The sequence below is a fragment of the Danio aesculapii genome, chromosome 1 (assembly GCF_903798145.1).
Source record: "Danio aesculapii chromosome 1, fDanAes4.1, whole genome shotgun sequence".
NCBI classification, from domain to species: Eukaryota; Metazoa; Chordata; class Actinopteri; order Cypriniformes; family Danionidae; genus Danio; species Danio aesculapii.
This window is the reverse complement of record NC_079435.1, coordinates 33,553,654-33,574,882: the sequence shown is the minus strand read 5'-3', so window position 1 is coordinate 33,574,882 and position 21,229 is coordinate 33,553,654. Positions and strand designations below refer to the sequence as shown.

The window sequence follows — 21,229 nt, the reverse complement described above, 5'->3', positions numbered from 1 at the left end:
CAATTATAGCTACTGGCAGAGAAAAGTAAGTTTGTATTTTTGGTATTTTTTTTTTTTTAGGATCATTACAAGTCTGCATTTTTTTTCTTCAATGGAACATTCTACAACGACACACGGTTCCCAGAATGTCAAGACATCAGCACGTAAGATCTAATATTTTTTAAATAATTTCACAGATCCTTGAGACATGGGACAAAACATGTCCACAATTATAACTTCTATTAAGTTAAAGGGGTGGTCCAGAATGTAATTTTAAGGCTTGGTTGTGTTTATAAGATGCAAAGCAATGTGTGCTCATGTTTCACTAGAAGGAAATCATGTTATTTTTTCATAAATCTTATTTTGATTATACACAGCTACTCGGCTAACATGAAAACGACTGAAATATTTCCTTGTTCCTCTGAAAGGCCCGCCCTCAAGTGACTCTGATTGGTCATCGTCATAATGTGCTGCAATTCTGTCTGTGTGTGTGTACAGCAGTTTGACTGATAAATATGAATTTGTTGCTAAATCTTTTGCGGAGCAAAACAGCATTTCCCATTGTTTACATCGTTGCTACAGCATACAGTTAACTCTAGACACTGTACATGTCATGATCAATTTTAACAAATAAAGAGCCCCTTGGGGACCCGGGGTAGAATAGGTCCCTAGCACCCCCTTGCTGATCGTAAAAGGCGACAAATGGGGCGACTTGTATGTGAGTTGCAACCCGTGTCTGTGGAGAAAGAGATCCTGGTATTTGAGGAATGTGGGTAACTGCGGTTCCCTCAACACCAACACAGTGCTTTGGCTCCAACTTCACATAGACAGGAGGTTGGATGGGCTCAATCCAATCAATCGGCTGGTCAAGACTTACTTTGTAAGACAATGGCTAAAGGGTCAATCGAGGAACGTGAACTTTGTTCTGCTTACTCGAGTATATTACCTCTGTATCCTTGATGCATAACTGGAGGATATCCGCAGCTCTATGCATCCCCTTGTTGGGCACCGAGGTGGGTGAGGAGCAGAAGTAATGAAACAAATTCTATACAAATATGGCAAACTCAAAAAACCCCAAACAACTTAAATCAGATGACGACTCCGAGAATGGATAAATGACTCCTCAAAAAGGCGATACATGGCAAAGATTCATAATTCTAGAATCAACCCAAATGGAAATGCCGCTGACAAAACTATCACCTTTGCCTATACAAAAAGGTATCGCTGGAATTGCAGGAACAGTTAAAGATGTGAAAACCTATGAAGACTTTCTATCATCCCTCTCTTAACATTAGTAAAGGAGGAATACGTACGAGAGAGCTGCAAGACATGGATGAGGCAGAGATCCAAATGGAATTAATGCAACAGGGTGTAATTCATGTAAAAAGAATTACAATCAGGAGAGAAGAGCAGATTATCAAAACTGGAACCTACATCATGACTTTCAATAAACCACATCCACCAGAAAAGATCCATCTGGGATACCAGAGTGTACCAGTCAACACATTAATTCCAAATCCGTTAAGATGTTTCAACTGTCAAAAATTCTGACATGATTCTGCAGGATGTAAAAATAAACCATTATGTACCAACTGTGGAGAAGAAGGACATGGACCAAGCTGTAATAAAACAGCAAAATGCAGCAACTGTAAAGCAGACCATCCATCTTCATCAAAAGAGTGCCCTGTATGGATAAAAGAAAAAGAAATTCAGAGAGTTAAATGTACGAGAAAGTAAGCTATACAGAAGCAAGAAGAAAGACTGAGGAATCCCCAATTTAAACTCAAACGATCATACGCATCTGTGGTAAAACAAATCTTGAACTCTATAGAATGCCAAACAGATTTAACTTGGTTAAATAATGATAAACCTCAATGCCTAAACAAAAACCAAAACTTGAATAAAAAGAAAACCCAAAATGCTTCAAACCAGACTTAAATGGATGAAGATCAATGCCAGATAATGGAACCCAACGTTTCATCAAGAGGAAGGAAAACACAAACAACCACTACTGCTCAATCATCAAAGAATAGTTCAAGTAAAAAAGTCGCAAACCAGAAACTCCAAAAGATGTGGAAATGAAAGAGATCCTAACTTCCAGAAGCAGAAGTTTATCCCCGAAATGTAACAACAAAAGAACTGTTCTTGTTTTACCTACCTAAATATAAAGGACTGCATAATCCATTAAAATTGTAGAGGGTTGAAAGCAAATTTTGCTGAAATGCAACACCCATCAACAATTTTTAACCCTATTGCGTTCTGCCTACAAGAGACTCACTTAGAAGCAAATAACAAAATAACCTTTAAAAATTACTAAATATTCAATGCATTTGGTAGAAATGTACATAGACCTTCAGGAGGATCAGCTATAGTAGTTAGAAGGGATATAATCCACAGTTAAGTAACATTGAATACCAACTTGCAAGCTGTTGCTGTACGCGTAACCCTCCACAAAGTTATTACCTTATGTTCCATTTATATCCCCCCTGATGTTACTATAACCTTACAAGATATGGATGATCTACAACAGCAGATACCATGCCAACCATATTCATGGGAGACTTAAACAGTCATAATGCGTTATGGGGAGGAAGCTACAGGAACTCAAAGGGAAAAGTAATTGAGGACTTCATTTAAAAAAAAAAATTACTTGTGCATATTAAATGATGGATCATATACATGCCTGCACCCAGGACATGGAACTTACACTGCCATTGATCTAACACTCTGTCATCCTTTAATAGCTCCAGATTTTTCATGGAAAGTCTGGAATGACCTAAGTGGAAGTGATCATTTTCCATTGATTATTACCTCATTAGGTACTCAAAGACAAAGAACCCCAAGATGGAACCTTAAAAAAGCAAACTGGTGCAGTTTTGAAATACAATGCAGTGAGAAATACAGAGAAATGGATCAAGTAAACCACAATTCAATAGAAGTTTTTACAAATAAACTGATTGAAATTGCAGAAGAAACCATTCCAAAAACATCAAGACACCCATATCGAAGAAATAATCCTTGGTTTGATGACAGTTGCAAAAAGGTCATCAAAGAACGGAAAAAGGCAGAAAGAATATTTAACAAACATCCTACGAATGAAAACCTCATTAAATTGAAAATATTAAGATCAAAAGCAAGAAGGACTATTAATGAAACCAAGAAACAGAGCTGGAAACAATATATATCAAATTTAACATCACAGACGCCAACTAAGAAAATCTGGGATATGATCCGAAAAATGAAGAACAAAGAAGGTGGATCACAAATATGTCACATAAATAGTGGTAGCACCCAACTAACTATCGAACAAGAAATTGCCAACAACCTGCAAAAACTTTTGAAAGAAACTCATCCATAGAAAATTGTCTTCCTCAATTCCAAAGAATACAAAGGCAACAAGAACAAAACCAGATTGACTTTTCCTCTGATACTGCTGAAATATACAACAAATCCTTTACAATGGAAGAACTACAAAAAGCTTTGAAAAATTCAAAAGACACTGCAGTCGGTCCTGATAAAATCCATTATCAGTTTTTAAAGCACTTACCATATGATGTGTTGTATCTCCTTTAAAATATTTTTAACTATATATGGACATCTGGAAAGGTACCATCTTGTTGGAAAGAATCTTTAATCATACCTATACCTAAACCAGGTAAAGACCACTCAGATGCAAATAATTACCGCCCTATAGCCCTTACCAGCTGTCTGTGTAAAACAATGGAAAGAATGATAAATGATCGACTTGTATGGTCACTGGAGAAGGACCAAAATATTAGTAATTATGAGTGTGGATTCAGAAGAGGAAGAAGCACAATAGATCATCTTGTAAGACTAGAATCCTATGTGCGAAATGGTTTTATTAAAAAAGAACACACTGTAGCAATATTCTTTGACTTGGAAAAAGCCTATGACACCACTTGGAGATATGGCATTTTAAAAGACTTGTATGAAATGGGTTTTAGAGGACAACTACCTGTTTTTATCTCAAATTTTTTAGCAAACAGGTGTTTTCGAGTTCAGCTAGGAACAACTCTGTCAAATAAATATATTCAAGAACTTGGTGTGCCACAAGGAAGTATATTATCAGTTACATTATTTAACATCAAAATCAGAAGTATTGTAAATGCTATTGGTTTAAATGTATTCTGTAGTCTTTATGTGGATGATTTATGCATCTGTTACAGAGGAAGAAACATGAATACTATTGAAAGACAATTGCAACTTTGTATTAACAAAATGCATGACTGGTCAGTCAAGAATGGATGTAAGTTCTCCAGATCAAAAACTGTGTGCATGCATTTCTGTCAATTACGTTCTCTTCATCCAGAACCAAGTCTCTTCTTGGAAGAAGAACCTATAAAAATTGTAAAGGAAACTAAATTTCTTGGACTCACCCTGGATAATAAGCTCTCCTTTATTCCACACATCAAACTCCTAAAAACAAAAACCTTAAAAAAAAGGATATCCTTAATTCTGACCACAACAAAATGGGGTGCAGATTGTCCTACAATGCTTCATCTTTATAGAACCATGATCAGATCCCAAATGGATTATGGAAGTATAGTGTATGGATCCGCTAGAAAATCCTACATTAAAATGCTGGACACTGTACATCACACGGGACTAAGAATCTCATTGGGAGTATTCAGAACATCTCCTATTCAAAGTTTATATATTGAAGCAAAAGAACCATCCCTTGAAAGACTACGTTTAAAATTAGCACTCCAATATGCTGTTAAACTGAAATCAAAAAGAGGTAACCCAGCTTATCCTTCAGTTTTCCACCCTGAAATTTTAAAATTGTATGAAGACAGACCCAATTATATCAGTCCTTTTGGAATACGTATGAAAGAATATGGGTGTTAATACGGAAAAACTTTCATTACCTGATTCGAGCCATATTCCTCCTTGGTGCAACACGAAAATAAGAATCTTATGGAACTTAACCAAACAGAACAAGTCCTTGACTCACCCAAATGAATACAAACAGGAATTCAAACAAATAACAGACAGTCTTCGTCATCATGAACACATATATACAGATGGATCAAAAACAGACAAAGAGGTAACAGCAGCAGTAGTGTTTAAAGATGATGTCTTTGGTACTCGGATTCCAGGAGAAAGTTCAATTTACACAGCAGAAGCTTATACAATAAATATGGCTTTAGATCGAATGGAAAGGACACAGCATCATAACTTTTTAATTTGCACAGATTCCAAATCCTGTCTTCAAGCAATTGAAGCTTCTAAGTATGATCACCCCATTATCTCCATGATTTTAAAGAAAATGACAACACTAGAAAATCAGAAGTTCAACATTATCTTCTGTTGGATTCCAGGTCATATGGGACTACGTGGAAATGAACTGGCAGGTGAAACTGCAAAAAAGGCTATCTCCTTGAATGTGACTGAATGTTTAATTCCTCCTGATGACTTGAAACCCACCATCAATTTGTACATAAACGAAACATGGCAAAGAGAATAGGACAACTGCATCAACAACAAATTATATGAAATTAACCCGAAAATAAATGAAAGACATTTAGCAAATTATAATTTCGAAACCAGGCATGATCAGACGGTCTATACCAGATGTCGAATTGGACATTCTAGGTTGACACATTCATATTTATTAAATAACGAAGAATTACCTAAATGTAATAACTGCCAGACTGCTCTTACCATCAAACATATTTTGTTGGAATGTAGAAGTTTAAATTCCATTAGACAAAATTTTAAAAGGAGAGTACTTTGATGGACATTTTTAAAAAGGTACCATCAGGAAGAGTTTTACATTTTTTTTTTTATCAAAAATAGAACTGAAAAACCATATTTAACTTTGAATAAATTTTTTGTAAATTTTATATATTTAGATTTTATATAATTGTCTAAGTAAATTTTTTAATATAATACGAATTTGTTTTTATCATGTAATATTTTAATGTATATCCATTTGGCCACGAAATAGCCATAAGTTGATGATGTGGCAATAAATATGTAATAAATAAATAAATTAACAAATAAAGACACTTACAGATTGTAGTTCACAGCTTCTGCATTGAGCATATTTTAACCGAATCCAGCACTATTTTATAATTCTCTGGAACATAATTAATATTGAACTGTAAGCACTTATGTCTTTGTGTCGTGTCATTTGGAAGCCCAAATACAGAAACAGATGAAGCTCTGTGGAAACAGCAGTGTTTGGATGCATTTTAGCTCTCTCTGCTATAACGTTACAGCACCTCTGGCCACGGCCCTTAGATGCGCAGTGTGTGTGCGCAGTAAAAGTACCTTTGTGATCTCACAAGTGCCGGAAGTATTTTTTGTAGTCCCCAAAATCCGTTCATTGTAGGCTTTGCTAAGTTAACTCTGTAAAAACCAAGGTCTCCCTTTGCATTGAACTTTGAGCTTTTTACATTCAGAGATGTTGTTTATGTTCACACAGCTAGATTACACATCAACTAAAGTTTAAAATATGATATCGTAGTGGACCACCCCTTTAAAAATTGACTATTTTCAAATGTAATGAGGAATTAAAAATAAAATTCATTTACCACAACTATGCCCTTCAATTTAACTTTAGTCATTACTCTGTCAAATGTATGGCAAAAACAGTACTCAATATCTAACATCAATGTATTTACATATTATGCATGCATGTTTTATAAGATTTCAAAGTTGTGTCCCCATTATAAGTTGTAATTTTTTTCAATTCATCTAAATCATATACAGTCATGGCCAAAATTGCTTCCTACAACCATCAATAAGCTACTTACACCTCTCACCTGGAATTTGCTCCAGGTCTCTCATATTGGTAGGGCGCCTGTTCCCAACAGCAATTTAAAGATCTCTCTATTTTAAGATTGAATGGGATTTAGATCTGGACTCATTGCTCCAGCGCTTTGTTGCTGTGCATTTCTGTGTGCTTTTGAAGTATGTTTGGGGTCATTGTCCTGCTGGATAAACCAAGATCTCGGACACAAACTCAGCTTTCTGACACTAGGCCCTACACTGCAAACCAAAATCCTTTGGTAATTCTTAGATTTCATGATGCATTGCACACAGTCAAGGCACCCAGTGCCAGTGGCAGCAAAACAACCGTAAAGCATCTTTGAACTTCCACATTTGACTGTAGGTACTGCGTTCTTTTCTTTGTAGGCCTCATTTTTTTTTTCAATTTTTTGCTTTACCAAAAAGCTCTCTTGATCTCAACTGTCCACAAGATGATTTCTCAGAAGAGTTTTGGCTAACTCAAAGTGGTGGTTCTAGTTTAAATGGCACCTTGGGCAAACCATCCCATGCATGCATGTGTCAGTTTGCTTTCACCAGCGTTGTTTTGGTTGCAGATAGAGAGTAGGTGTGCAAAAGATGCCAAATGTGATTGGCCCATAACTTCTTTATTCTGGAATTGCCACTCTGAAGTAATTCACTTAAATAACGTAAATCGTATCTCAATGCTCCTACTAGGGGATGGGTTTTTTTTGCACCGTGTCCCCCTTTGCCGCCCAGGGAGATCGCCTATATTGCCCATGCCTAAATCCGCCACTGCTTACTCAAGTACATTTTTCTTCTGTCCACGCCTAGGGAGATTAGCTTGCCATAGGTTGCAAACCTCTTAATAATGTTGCACACTGTGGAAAAAAGCAAATCTAGATCTCTGGAGATGGACTTGTCCATCATTGTTGATATTCTCCCACAATTTTGATTCTCAGGTGCTCAGACAGGTCTCTTCTCCTCTCTCTGTTGTCCATGCTTGGTGTTGCACACACAGACACATGCAAAGACAAAGAGTGAAATTCGCTTTTTTAAAGTTTTTTTTTTTTCTCTTATTTACATTTACATTTACATTTAGTCATTTAGCAGACGCTTTTATCCAAAGCGACTTACAAATGAGGACAAGGAAGCAATTTACACAACTATAAGAGCAGCAGTGAACAAGCGCTATAGACAAGTTTCAGGCGTGTAAAAGTCTAAGAAGCAAAAACATTAGTAGAATTTTTTTTTTTTTTTTTTTTTTAATAGAGAGAGAGAGAGAGAGAGAGAGAAAGAGGGCTCAGTTAGTGGTATAGCCAGAGAGGCAATTGCAGATTAGGAGGAAAAGTGGAGACTAAACAGTTGCGTTTTTAGTCGTTTCTTGAAGACAGCAAGTGACTCGGCTGTTCTGATGTAGTTAGGGAGTTCATTCCACCAACTGGGCAGATTGAATGTGAGAGTTCGGGAAAGTGATTTCTTCCCTCTTTGGGATGGAACAACGAGGCGACGTTCATTCACAGAACGCAAGTTTCTGGAGGGCACATATATCTGCAGGAGTGAGAGCAGATACGAAGGAGCACAGCTAGAGGTCACTTTGTAAGCAAACATCAGAGCTTTGAATTTGATGCGGGCAGCAACTGGAAGCCAGTGCAAACGGGTGAGTAGCGGAGTGACATGTGCTCTTTTGGGTTCATCAAAGACCACTCGTGCTGCTGCGTTCTGAAGCAGCTGAAGAGGTTTGATAGAACTAGCTGGTAGCCCGGCTAGCAGCGAGTTGCAATAGTCCAGTTTGGAGAGGACAAGAGCTTGAACAATGAGTTGAGCTGTATGTTCAGATAGGAAGGGTCGGACCTTTCTGATGTTGTAGAGTGCGAATCTGCAAGATCGGGCAGTTCTAGAAATGTGGTCAGAGAAGTTCAGTTGGTCATCAATCGTAACTCCAAGGCTTTTTACCATTTTGGATGCAGTGATGGTTGCTCCATCCATCTGGATTGAAAAGTTATGGTGAAGGGTCGGGTTGGCAGAGACTTCAAGCATTTCCGTTTTCATGAGGTTAAGCTGGAGATGATGATCTTGCATCCAGAGTGAAATGTCTGACAGGCAGGCTGAAATGCGAGCTGGAACCGAGGGATCATCAGGGTGGAAAGAGAGGTATAGCTGGGTGTCATCAGCATAGCAGTGGTAGGAAAAACCATGTTTCTGGATGACTGTTCCTAAAGATGCCGTGTAGATAGAGAAGAGAAGTGGTCCAAGCACAGAGCCCTGAGGTACCCCAGTGTATAGATGCTGTAGGTTGGACACATTGAATAACAGTGCCTGTGACGCCCAGTGACTCAAGCGTAGATAGCAGGATCTGGTGGTTTACAGTGTCAAAAGCAGCTGATAAATCCAGCAAGATGAGGACAGATGATTTAGAGTCTGCTTTAGCCAGTCTGAGGTCCTCCACGACCGAGAGCAGGGCAGTCTCAGTTGAGTGGCCTTTCTTAAAGCCAGATTGCTTGTTGTCCATGAGGTTGTTTTGAGTAAGAAAGTCTAGGACTTGATTGAACACTACTTTCTCCAAATCTTGGCCATGAATGGAAGCAGGGATACCGGTCGGTAGTTTTCAAGTAGCGTTTGATCCAGGTTGGGTTTCTTTAGCAGAGGGGTTACCCTAGCCTGCTTAAATGAAGTAGGGAATAGACCAGAGTCAAGAGATGTGTTAATTATGTGAGTCAGTGTTGGTATGACTGCAGGAGAAATGGCTTGCAGGAGATGAGAGGGAATGGGATCTAGCGGACAGGTGGTTGCATGGCTTGATAGCACGAGATTGGACACCTCAGACTCAGAGAGCTGGGAGAAAGAGGTGAGCGTGTGTGGTGTTGGTGGTGTATCTTGCGTGTTTGTTGTAGGTGCAGCAAATTGAGCACTGATTTTTGCAGTTTTTGGTATAAAAGAATGTAGCAAAGTCATCAGTAGTGAGTGTGGAGGATGCGGGTGGAGGAGGAGGGTGAAGGAGGGATGAAAATGTTTTAAAAAGCAAGCGAGGATTGGTGGCACTGTTGACTTTCTGACGGAAGTATGTCTGCTTTGCAGAAGTAACCTCAGTCGAGAAAGAAGACAGAAGAGTTTGGTATGTTATGAGCTGTTCAGGATTTTTTGTTTTTCGCCAGCTTCTCTCAGCAGCCCGAAGTTTTGAGCGATGCTCACGGAGAACATCAGAGAGCCAGGGTGCAGGAGACTGGCTCGGGTTGGTCTGGATGTCAGAGGGCATAGTCTGTCTAGACATGATGTTAGCGTGGAGCAGAGTGTATCAGTTGCACTGTTCGTATCAAGTGCAGAGAGTTTGCAAGATGGAGGAAGAGAGTTAGAAACAATGGTGGATAGTCTGTTGGGTGAGAGAGAGCGTAGGTTCTGCGAAAGGCAACTAGAGTAGGAGTGTGTGTGGCGGCTCAGGAGTAATGTGGATGTTGAGAGAGAGAAGGAAATGATCCGATGTTTGTAGTGGAGTTACTAGTGTTTGGTCAGCAAGGCATTGTCGAGTGTAAATAAGGTCTAGTTGATTACCTGATTTGTGAGTAGCAGAAGTAGGTGCTCTTTTGAGGTCGAAAGATGCAAGCAGAGTCTGGAAGTCAGCAGCTTGAGGTCTTTCTATGTGGATGTTGAAGTCACCTAGCACCAACAAGGGAGTGTCATAATCAGAAAAAGATGAGAGAAGAACATCCAGTTCATCCAAGAAGTGACCTAATGTACCCGGTGGGCGGTAGATGACAACCACATTTATGCGAAAGGGGTGGATAATGGTGACTGCATGGAATTCAAAAGAGCTGATTTTTGGCAGGGACGGTCTCTGAGTGAATTTCCATTCTTTGGAAATCAGTAGTCCAGTCCCACCCCCTCTCCCTGTCTGACGAGGGGTGTGGGAAAGAGAGAAATTAGTAGAAAGAGCTGCATGTGTAGCAGTGTCCTCCGGTCTCAGCCAGGTTTCAGTTAGAGCCATGAGACTAAAGTCAGAATGAGTGGCTATGGAGGTAATAAAATCTGCTTTGTTAACAGCAGATTGACAATTCCAGAGGCCCACAGAGAGAGAGAGTTGTGAAATAGAGGATACATGAATTGATCGAAGGTTGTGAGGGTTGCGCCTGCAGCGTACCTCCCGTGCTCTGCGAGTATTAGTAACAACAGGAATTAGTAAACACATAATAAAGTGCAAGCAAAACAATAATGAGTGCAGAGAAAAGGGAAAAAAAATAAAGTAAGAAGTACTCAAGTGCTTTGTCGGTGTCTTTGCTCGGTGGAGTCGCACAGGTAGAGTCGATGGTCTTTACCCTCGCCGGTCTTCACACGAGGCGGGCTTCACACGAGGCTGCCGCGACCGCTGCCGCGGTGAGACTAGTCGCTTATATACACCCCCGAGCGCTTTGCTGATTGAGCTCAGGTGGACACGCCTCGAGAGTAAAAACACCCGAAACTGCGGCCGCGGGGGCGCGCGAAAAAACCTCCGCTCTGCACGCAAGCTCTTACAGTAAACAAAAGGAAACGTGGCTAAAACTTGCTAGTACTAAACACAGATAGCTGAAAAACAATTTTAAATGTCCAACAACCAATACACAACCAGCTGAAACAAGGTCTAACTGTTCTCTAACCAAACACTAAACACAGATAGCTGAAAACAATTTTAAATGTCCAACAACCAATACACAACCAGCTGAAACAAGTCTAAGCGTTCTCTAACCAAACACAGCAACTGAAAACAGGTCTAAATGTACTTACTCGGTGTTGCTCTCGATGCTACAGTGCTTCTCCTGCTAGCTAGACCAAATGTGTTCACATATATAGTCTTTACCTGGCGTTTGGACACGCCTCCAAAGTTACAAAGCACCCGAAACTGCGGCCGCGGGGGCTGCGCGAAAAAAACCTCCGGCTCTGCACGCAAGCTCTACAGTAAACAAAAGGAAACAGTGGCTAAAACTTGCTAGTACTAAACACAGATAGCTGAAAAACCAATTTTAAATGTCCAACAACCAATACACAACCAGCTGAAACAAGTCTAACTGTTCTCTAACCAAACACTAAACACAGATAGCTGAAACAATTTTAAATGTCCAACAACCAATATACAACCAGCTGAAACAAGTCTAAGCGTTCTCTAACCAAACACAGCAACTGAACACAGGTCTAAATGTACTTACTCGGTGTTGCTCTCGATGCTACAGTGCTTTATCCACAATTTTGAAAGGGTGCCCTAAATTTTGTCCAGCCCTTTTTTGGAGTTTTGTGTAACATTGTCAAATTAGCTCTTTTTTTTCTTCCCTTTTTACACACAAAGGGAATAAACATGTATAGCAAAAACATGTGGTTATGCAATACTTTTCTGTTAGAAATACTTGATTTTCTGGAAAAATTTCAGGAGTGACAACCAATTTTGGCCACGATTGTAAATATCATAATATGTTTGCAGATATGTAATAAAGATGCTAAGTGAACATATTTATTTATCTGAAAACAATGCTAACGTGTCGTAATGTCTGTTTTTTTTTTGTCTCGATAACCTGTCCACTGCCAGTTTGCGTAATTACAGTGGGTGGCAGTTAAATATGACTATTACCGCTGCGGTGTGGCAGGACTAAGGGATTAAGAACGTGTTTTTAGGCGTAACAGGAGTTGTGCCACCAGGGGGCACAAAGGAATGAGATGCAAACGAACAGAAATATACAGTCGACATAAATACCCTGCTATTGTCAATGAAGATTAAAATAACAAAAAAAAGCATTATAATTCCTTCATAAATCGTTAAAACGTGTTAAGCTTCATTATCATTGTAAACTTAAAGGGCACCTATGGTGAAAAATCTACTTTTCAAGCTGTTTGGACAGAAATGTGTGTGTAAGTATAGTGTATAACTGTCATATTGGGGTGAAATAAACACACCCAGTCCTTTTTTTTTCAAATTTAACAAACACAAAAACGGTGGACCAATTGGAGCGGTTTTCAGATCAACCCGCCACTTTCTGTAGGAGTGCTGTCCCCCCGACCAACCGAATTGATTGACAGCTGCGTGCATTAACATGTCCGGTAGTCACGTGTATAATCATATCATCAAGAGAGGATGCGCGCAACGGGAATAAAAGGTATGTTCAGTTTGCTAGGATCATCAATCATCATCAAACGTGATCAAGAGTGAGTTTTACAGTTTAAAATGTTTTAAAACCGTGCATGTGTGCAATGATTACAGCGATTCACTTCAGATGCACTTAATCAGCACAGCCGCTAATTGTCAGAACAATTATAAAGGAAGACGCTTCAATCGCGGTTTGTGGACGTTAAATCAGGTTTATTTTGTACATTAATATAAGAGATATCCATACAGCAGTGGAGATTACCAGTATCATGTCACATATGCGTGCAAAACGAGTGCAAAGCTTAACACGCTCTCACGCTCTCTCTCTCTCTCTCTCTCTCTCTCTCTCTGTGTGTGTGTGTCTGCATGTCTGAGCTATGTGTGTGCGTGTGTGTCTGCGCTATGTTTGTGTGTGTGTGTATGTATGTGTCTGCGCTATGTGTTTGTGTCCATGCTGTGTGTGTGCGTGAACTTTGTAATGACATTGTGTGTGACTCGTTGCAAATCCACAAAAAAAATGCATCAAATACTGATTGTTAAAGTTCTTACTGTAGTATTTCTCACACACGTTACATGAGATCTGCTTCCTGAGGCAGCCGAGGGTTGCGATTGCTGACAGGCACGTGGGAACGGTGGGCGGGGAGGACTAGCCTTAAAGGGCCAGTACATAAAAACAGCAAAACCTTTATTCCAGCTATAATATAGACACTTCAAACAGCTATAATAAATAATCTGATGCGTGTTTTGAGCTGAAACTTGACAGACACATTCTGGGGACACAAAAGACTTATATTAAATATGAAAAAAGGGGTAACCTATGTGCCCTTTAAATGGAATGAGGACACAATTTGGAAATTAAAACAAAATTTATTAAAGACAACTAAAATGAAAGAACAAAAAACATAAATAAAAAAGCTAAATATAGAGATAATTTTTTTTTTTTTAAATCATAGAACTAAGACAGCCAAAAAATTAGCTTTTTCATATGGGCTACTTTTCATTTAAATTTTCTTTGTTGCTTATATGGGCTTGGTAATAGATGTATTTATTTAGACTTATTAATGAATGTGAATTCAACAGCATTCCCCCTACTTCAGACCTAAACATTGCAGAAAAACACCGTAAATCTTCAAAGAGCTTTACTTGTGTATAGCATTTGAGTTTTACCTGCCTGCATATAGAAATTATTTTAGTAATTATTTGATTTCTAATTTTTGTTAACAGATAATACCATATATAATTAATTCAAGATTGAGGGGGAAATAAAAATCTACCTGATGACCGAGGTGAAGGTCTGAGGTTACTCTGTGAGACAAAATGAAGCACAGATGATAGAGAAGTCCATAAAGAGAAAGCCCCCTGCTCCGGGTCAGCATCATTGCTGCAGATGCGTCTCCTAAAGCCTTATAGACACACATGACAATAAATTATTAATTAGCTGAGCAAACAAAATCACGAAGCTGTATCTATTCAAGATGTTTATAATATTAGCTAACTGATGTTACCAGTTGTTTTATAATATGGTTGTATTATTACACAGTTTAAAAAAGTACAATGTAAACACATCGCGTTGCTTCTGATTACTCAAATAGTCATGCTTACTGATTTGTAAGTTGGCAAATATAAAAGAAAAATGGATCGTCTTACCATGTACAGTTCACATTTTCATCGAGCTGCATGTTCGACTGATCAGGGAGAATGTTTTCTGCAGTATCCACGCCAGCTTTCTGTCTTATTGGGTTCATTCCATTTCAACAAAACATCAAGAAAAACAGCAGCGTGAATCTTGTGGACTTGATATGCTGACAGGCTGAAGTTTGTGCAGCCTCCATGAACACAAAAATATACCACGATGATGATAAATTACACCAAAACTAACAACTGATTCTGCTATATGCTAATCTGCTTCACTGTAATCAGAGCGTGCCTGTCAGATGAGTCCCCAATGCGACGTCACCACGGTGGTTAGAAAAAAAAGTGGGTTTTCCAGTAAGTGGGAAAGAAACAGACACTTTTTCTTTCAAAATTGTGCCCTCGTAAAACATTTTAATATTTTTTTACCTAAAATATGCTCTTTAAACGTGTCATGTCCTGTGTTATAACAAATGCCATTACAAACTGTGTTTAATTAATAAATTTATTTGCATATTTTTATATTTTTTTCTTATTCTAAATAAAACTACTGGATTTTCAAATGAAATGTTATTTTTACCCCAACGCAATTTAATAGGGCAATATAAAGGCTAAAGAACTTTTATTTGTTTTTAATATTTGCAGCTTATGGGCTATGCTTCTCACCATGTATTATAGACATCTTTCTAAAACATACAGTATAGTGTAAAAGCATGTTATTACTAGGGAAACCAAAACAACCAAACACAATTATATTTTAAATGAACACATCAGATCACACACAGTACCTGTGCATAGGGTACATACTGTATACAGTACCATCCTATCTAGTATTGTGAAAAGGCAAAGCTGAAAATAGCGTAATATTTTAGCTGAGTAAGTCTATGTTTTAAGTGCCACCCAGCGGTCTAAAGGTGCAGGTTCATTTACAAAGGGAACGTGTTAAATTGTTAACATCTGTATATTTCAGCACTGCATTGCCTTAGTGGGACCCACACAGTATTTCACTTCAGTCATAAAAGCTGCATCAGTACATGCTGCCTAGGCCAAAAACACGACCTCTGGAGGACAGCAGAATTCTCCAAAATAAGAAAATTTTACTAGATGTAAGATAAGACTTTTGTGTCTCCAGAATGTGTCTGTAAAGTTTTAGGTCAAAATATCCATCAAATTATTTATTATATAATGTAGAATCTGCCCGTTTTAGTGTTTAAAATCTAGCTGTTTTTGTAGCCTGTGCCTTTAAATGCAAATGTGCTGCTTCACCCCGCCTACCAATTTGACGTGCGTGTGCTTCTCATGCATTACGTCAGGTAAACAGCACAGTGACAGTGACACACTCTGATGAAGCTAAAAATAAGGTCCCTAGTCAACAATTTTACTCTTTAATTTGGGTCCTATTTTAATGTCAAATGAAAAAAAGAGACTTGTTGGGTTTATATCTCTCCTTATATACCTACACACAGTTCTGTCCAAACAGCTTAAAAAAGTTGATTTTCATCAAAGGTGCCCTTTAAATTTAAAAGGAAACTTTATTGACTGTTCTAACACAAACACACACACACACACCACACACACACACAACACACACACACACACTCACATTCATACATGTTGTAGAGAAGAGTAAAGGAAGGAAAAGAACATTTTAGGAGAGTGCAATCATGTAAAAACCTTGGACTTTGCAAGACCTAACCAAGCAAATTAAAAGTAATTAGCCCTTTAAGGTCTGGTGTTAACCATTTGTTCTGGAGTTAACTTGAACTTTATTGAGTCCTGTTCCTGATACAATTATCATGTATGCATGAATTGATACTCTGAACAGCAACAAAGCAGATCCGTAGTCTTTGTTATACATCTTTTTTTCTCAACATGCCTTTTTAACCATTCTTGCATTCCACATGTTGTTGCTTAATATCATTATCAACCGTTAAAGTTCAGTTCCAAAACTCAAGACTGCAAGAATAGAGGATGTGTGAAAGAACCCGGATGCATTCTTGATATTGAGGTGGCTTCAATGCAGACTTAAGCGTAGAACTCAATCTAGAAGTCCAAGAAGTCATTGTGTAAAGGAAGGCATTGAATAAAGAAGGTGAAAATACAGTATTTTTATTTTTAATGTTTTAAAGTCAAAGGATGATAGAAGCAGGTCATTCGTAACTGTTTTGGCTGTTTTTGTGCTATGAAATGCTCTAAATTCAGATTGGAATTTCTCCCAAATATTGTTTCTTTGTAGGAAGTGAGAAGATATGACTTTTTCTAATATCTTTGATAGAAAAGGCAGGTTTGAAATAGGTCTATAATTTACTAATTCTTTAGGATGAAGCCGTGTTTTTTAAATAAGAGTCATAATGACAGCTAGTTTAAAGGTTTTAGGCACATGTTGTCATGTTCTCCGAAATAATAACAACAACAAGGATCCAAGATGCAAGGTCTTTAATGACTGGTGGAAAAGACACACAGTGCAAAAACAGATCAAAATACAAAAAATGCGGAAAAAAATGTGGTGCTGTATGGAAATGCCAGTGAAGTCCAGATCAGAGTAGCTCTCCGGAAAACCACTAGAGGTCCCAATAAACTCAGCGTGTCCTGAACAGTGACAATGATGAACTATAACGAACTGACAATGATACAAAAACCCAGCGCTCAGATATAGGCATGATAATTAGCCACAGCTGATCGGCCAAACAATTAATCACGTGACCAAAACGACACCAACATGTCACTAGAATGCACATCAATGAAACAAAACAAAACCATGTGACAATAACACAGACCAGGAAGTGCGCACAACCTACAACCATTTCAGTACCCCCTCTCCTAGGAGCACCTGCTTGTGCACAGTAGAGTGTTATCGTTCATACTATATCTAATGTTTAAAGTGGCTGACAATAATAAATATTCCTTGATAAAAAGATTTAATCCACCTCATTTTTGAACTGTAGAGAGCTGTAACTGCTCAACTATGCCTACTATGCTACTGTACTTCAAAGCTGATGGTGGTATTTGGAGAGTATTTTTGATAGTATTTTTTCTGAGGTGGTACTTGATGTGTTTATAAAAGGAATGTTGAAAAATGACAAAAAAATTATTTTGTGTCGAATCAGCCATAAACTGACCTTAAAATTAGTGCACTGCCTTGACACAAGTTGATCTTTAAACAAAAATCGACAGTTCTTAAGTTTGGCAATGAACGAGTCTAAAGTTGCAGATCAAGGCCCCGTCGTTGCAGGGACTGACCTGACATTTATGCTTGTGGAGAGATATTAAGTCAAGTTTTAGTCTGTTTGCTGTCTCTAATGTTGGAAAAGGAAGGTATTAACTGAATGACATGAGATTCAGGAGGTGTTTCTGTACCGAATGTAAACCCAGAGATGATTGAAACCAGTGTTTGGGTAGCAAATGTTGGAATATTTAACCAATTCCATGTGTGTTTAATAAAAAAAGGTCAGAAGGGGGTTTTCTTCAATGTCAAAAACATTCATATTTATTAGGTACAAATGAATGATTCGATGAACAGAATTCTCGGCGTCCTCAATGCAACAATTCCACCCTTTTCTGACTCAAGAATTTATACACAGCTGATATTAACAGGTGGAGTGGTGTTCGTCACTACAAATTCTCTATGCACTCAAGCTGACATTATTATCAGATAAGGCATGCTCTGCAACATACTGTCTTCACACCTTTAAGCACATCTCATTGTACAGAATAGTACAGTACAGTTATTTTCAGATATTGATGTCGCTCTATCTTTCCTGTAAGCTGCATCTACTTCTGCAAAATGCTAATTAGAATTCAAGCACACTGAAAAAAAAAATCAAAGATGATTCCTTGGATTTACTCAATTTTTTTACGTTAAGTGGTTGTAAACAATTTATTTGGGCTGAATTTAAACAAACAAATTAAGTTGAACATTGCTCAATTTAATTTGTTTGTTTAAATTCAACACAAATAAATTGTTTGCAAAAGTTTTGCATGCAACACTTTTTTCAGTGCATGTCACAGAGAAGAATTTTAGTTAATATATCACCTTAAGCAATCCAAATGTTAAAAATAAAAAATAATAATATAGATTCCTTTTTCCAATACAAATCTTCCATTTTCTTGCCCCAAATAATAAAACGTGGCATTTAAAAAATCATTCATTTCAGTATTTATCTTGTAATAAATGTAAATATAGTACTGTATCCAACACCTTGATATTTAATCATTTACTGCAATAAACAGAAATTGCATATTTATGACTATACAAATTTTTTTCTCAGAAATAGATTGTGATTTTAGCCAGGGTTTCACAGAGAGAATATAAAACTAATGATAATATAAAACTATTTTTAGTTTTATATTTACATTTAATTATAACTAAGCTGTAGCATTTTAAGAGTATGCAACTTTTTAAAATATGGATAAAGCAGAAAGCTACACATCAAATAGCTGTAAACATTTAAGTTTATATGTATTTCACATTGGACCATGTCACATTGGATCATGTACATTGGATAACAAAATGGGCACTGACATAGCAATTGGGAGGCACCATCTTGTAATGCAAAGTCAGTGGAGAGGGTTAGGTTTTTATCTCTTGGTTGGTATGGTTTTCAGATCATGATGCATGTTGCTCTGTCGCTGTAGAGTTGTAATGACAAAACTTTGTTGTTTTCACTTTTTTGCAGTTAAAATGATTTTGATTGATCTGGTTGTGAATTTTACAAACTTAAAATGTTTTCTTGCTGAAGGGCCATAAAAGAGTGGACACGAAGCAGAGACTTTCCAGATTTCAAGACTGCAAGGATGGAAGAAACATCTTTCAATGACCTGCGGATGAAAGTCGGGTTTCCATACTTATACACTCACCAGGGTGATTGTGAGCATGTTGTTGTCCTTACTGATGTCAGGTCAGACATTATCCCTTTTCAAAGCTTTTAAAATTTTTTTTTTTGTACCTCAAAAAAAAAAAGCTGAAAATTGATATAGCAAATAACGTTTTTCAGTGTTTTTAATAGTGGTAACTATAGTTAACAGTGAAGTTAATTTGATTTGTTTTGTCTTTGTGTTAGATTGGTCCATCAGGATGACTGTTTGGACATAAAGCTCTACCCACTTATCACTCACAAGCATAGAGTCATGACTCGGAAGTGTTCTGTGTGTCATCTCTATATCAGCAGGTAAACAGTAGAGCTGTTCAGTTGGGTTGTCAATTTGTAGGCCCTTGAAGTCACTGTGGGTTCATTTTGAAATAGTTTTTTTTTTTTTTTTTTTTTTCATTTTCATTATTATTAATTACAATTATTTCTAATGTTCATCAAAAGATATTCCATTCCAGTTTTAGAATCAATGTTTTTTTTAAATATTACTTTGTAATGGTACGCCAGGGTGTGTTGATTTATTTTACTGATGTCAAAACAACAATATGGAGGGATATCCTGGATAATTTTCGAATGCAATTGCAAATAGGTTTTGCTATTGCATTTTTAATATGTGGATGCATAAATTGTGACAATACAAATGCAAGTGCAAATCCTGCATGACTGTTTGCATTTCCATGAACACGTAGTGACTGCCACATTTCAAATGAAAAAGTATTTAGATATGTCAGGCTCATAGCTAGTAAGAAATAGTAAATGCATTTGCTAATGAACTTGCTTATTCATTTGAAATGTGGCAGTCACTGGCGCGTTTGTGAAAGCAGAAATGCAAACGTGATCGTCACAATTTCTGCATCCACATTGAAAATGCAATTGCTAATCCTATTTGCAATTTCATTTAAAATCAAAACAGACAAGAGGTAACAGCAGCAGTAGTGTTTAAAGATGATGTCTTTGGTACTCGGATTCCAGGAGAGAAAGTTCATTTACACAGCAGAAGCTTATACAATAAATATGGCTTTAGATCGAATGGAAAGGACACAGCATCAAACTTTTTAATTTGCACAGATTCCAAATCCTGTCTTCAAGCAATTGAAGCTTCTAAGTATGATCACCCCATTATCTCCATGATTTTAAAGAAAATGACAACACTAGAAAATCGAAGTTCAACATTATCTTCTGTTGGATTCCAGGTCATATGGGACTACGTGGAAATGAACTGGCAGGTGAAACTGCAAAAAGGCTATCTCCTTGAATGTGACTGAATGTTTAATTCCTCCTGATGACTTGAAACCCACCATCAATTTGTACATAAACGAAACATGGCAAGAGAATAGGACAACTGCATCAACAACAAATTATATGAAATTAACCCGAAAATAAATGAAAGACATTTAGCAAATTATAATTTCGAAACCAGGCATGATCAGACGGTCTATACCAGATGTCGAATTGGACATTCTAGGTTGACACATTCATATTTATTAAATAACGAAGAATTACCTAAATGTAATAACTGCCAGATGCTCTTACCATCAAACATATTTTGTTGGAATGTAGAAGTTTAAATTCCATTAGACAAAATTTTAAAAGGAGAGTACTTTGATGGACATTTTTAAAAAGGTACCATCAGGAGAGTTTTACATTTTTTTTTTTATCAAAATAGAACTGAAAAACCATATTTAACTTTGAATAAATTTTTTGTAATTTTATATATTTAGATTTATATAATTGTCTAAGTAAATTTTTTAATATAATACGAATTTGTTTTTATCATGTAATATTTTAATGTATATCCATTTGGCCACGAAATAGCCATAAGTTGATGATGTGGCAATAAATATGTAATAAATAAATAAATTAACAAATAAAGACACTTACAGATTGTAGT

General features: G+C 37.3%; 1 long non-coding RNA gene across 1 annotated transcript; it reads left to right on the top strand.

Moving 5' to 3' along the window:
• The first annotated feature begins 53 nt into the window (after positions 1-53).
• Positions 54-19,632, top strand: LOC130230102 (uncharacterized). The gene is made up of 3 exons (XR_008837915.1): positions 54-143; positions 19,210-19,368; positions 19,531-19,632. It is a non-coding gene; the product is annotated as an uncharacterized LOC130230102 (long non-coding RNA).
• Positions 19,633-21,229: the final 1,597 nt, after the last annotated feature.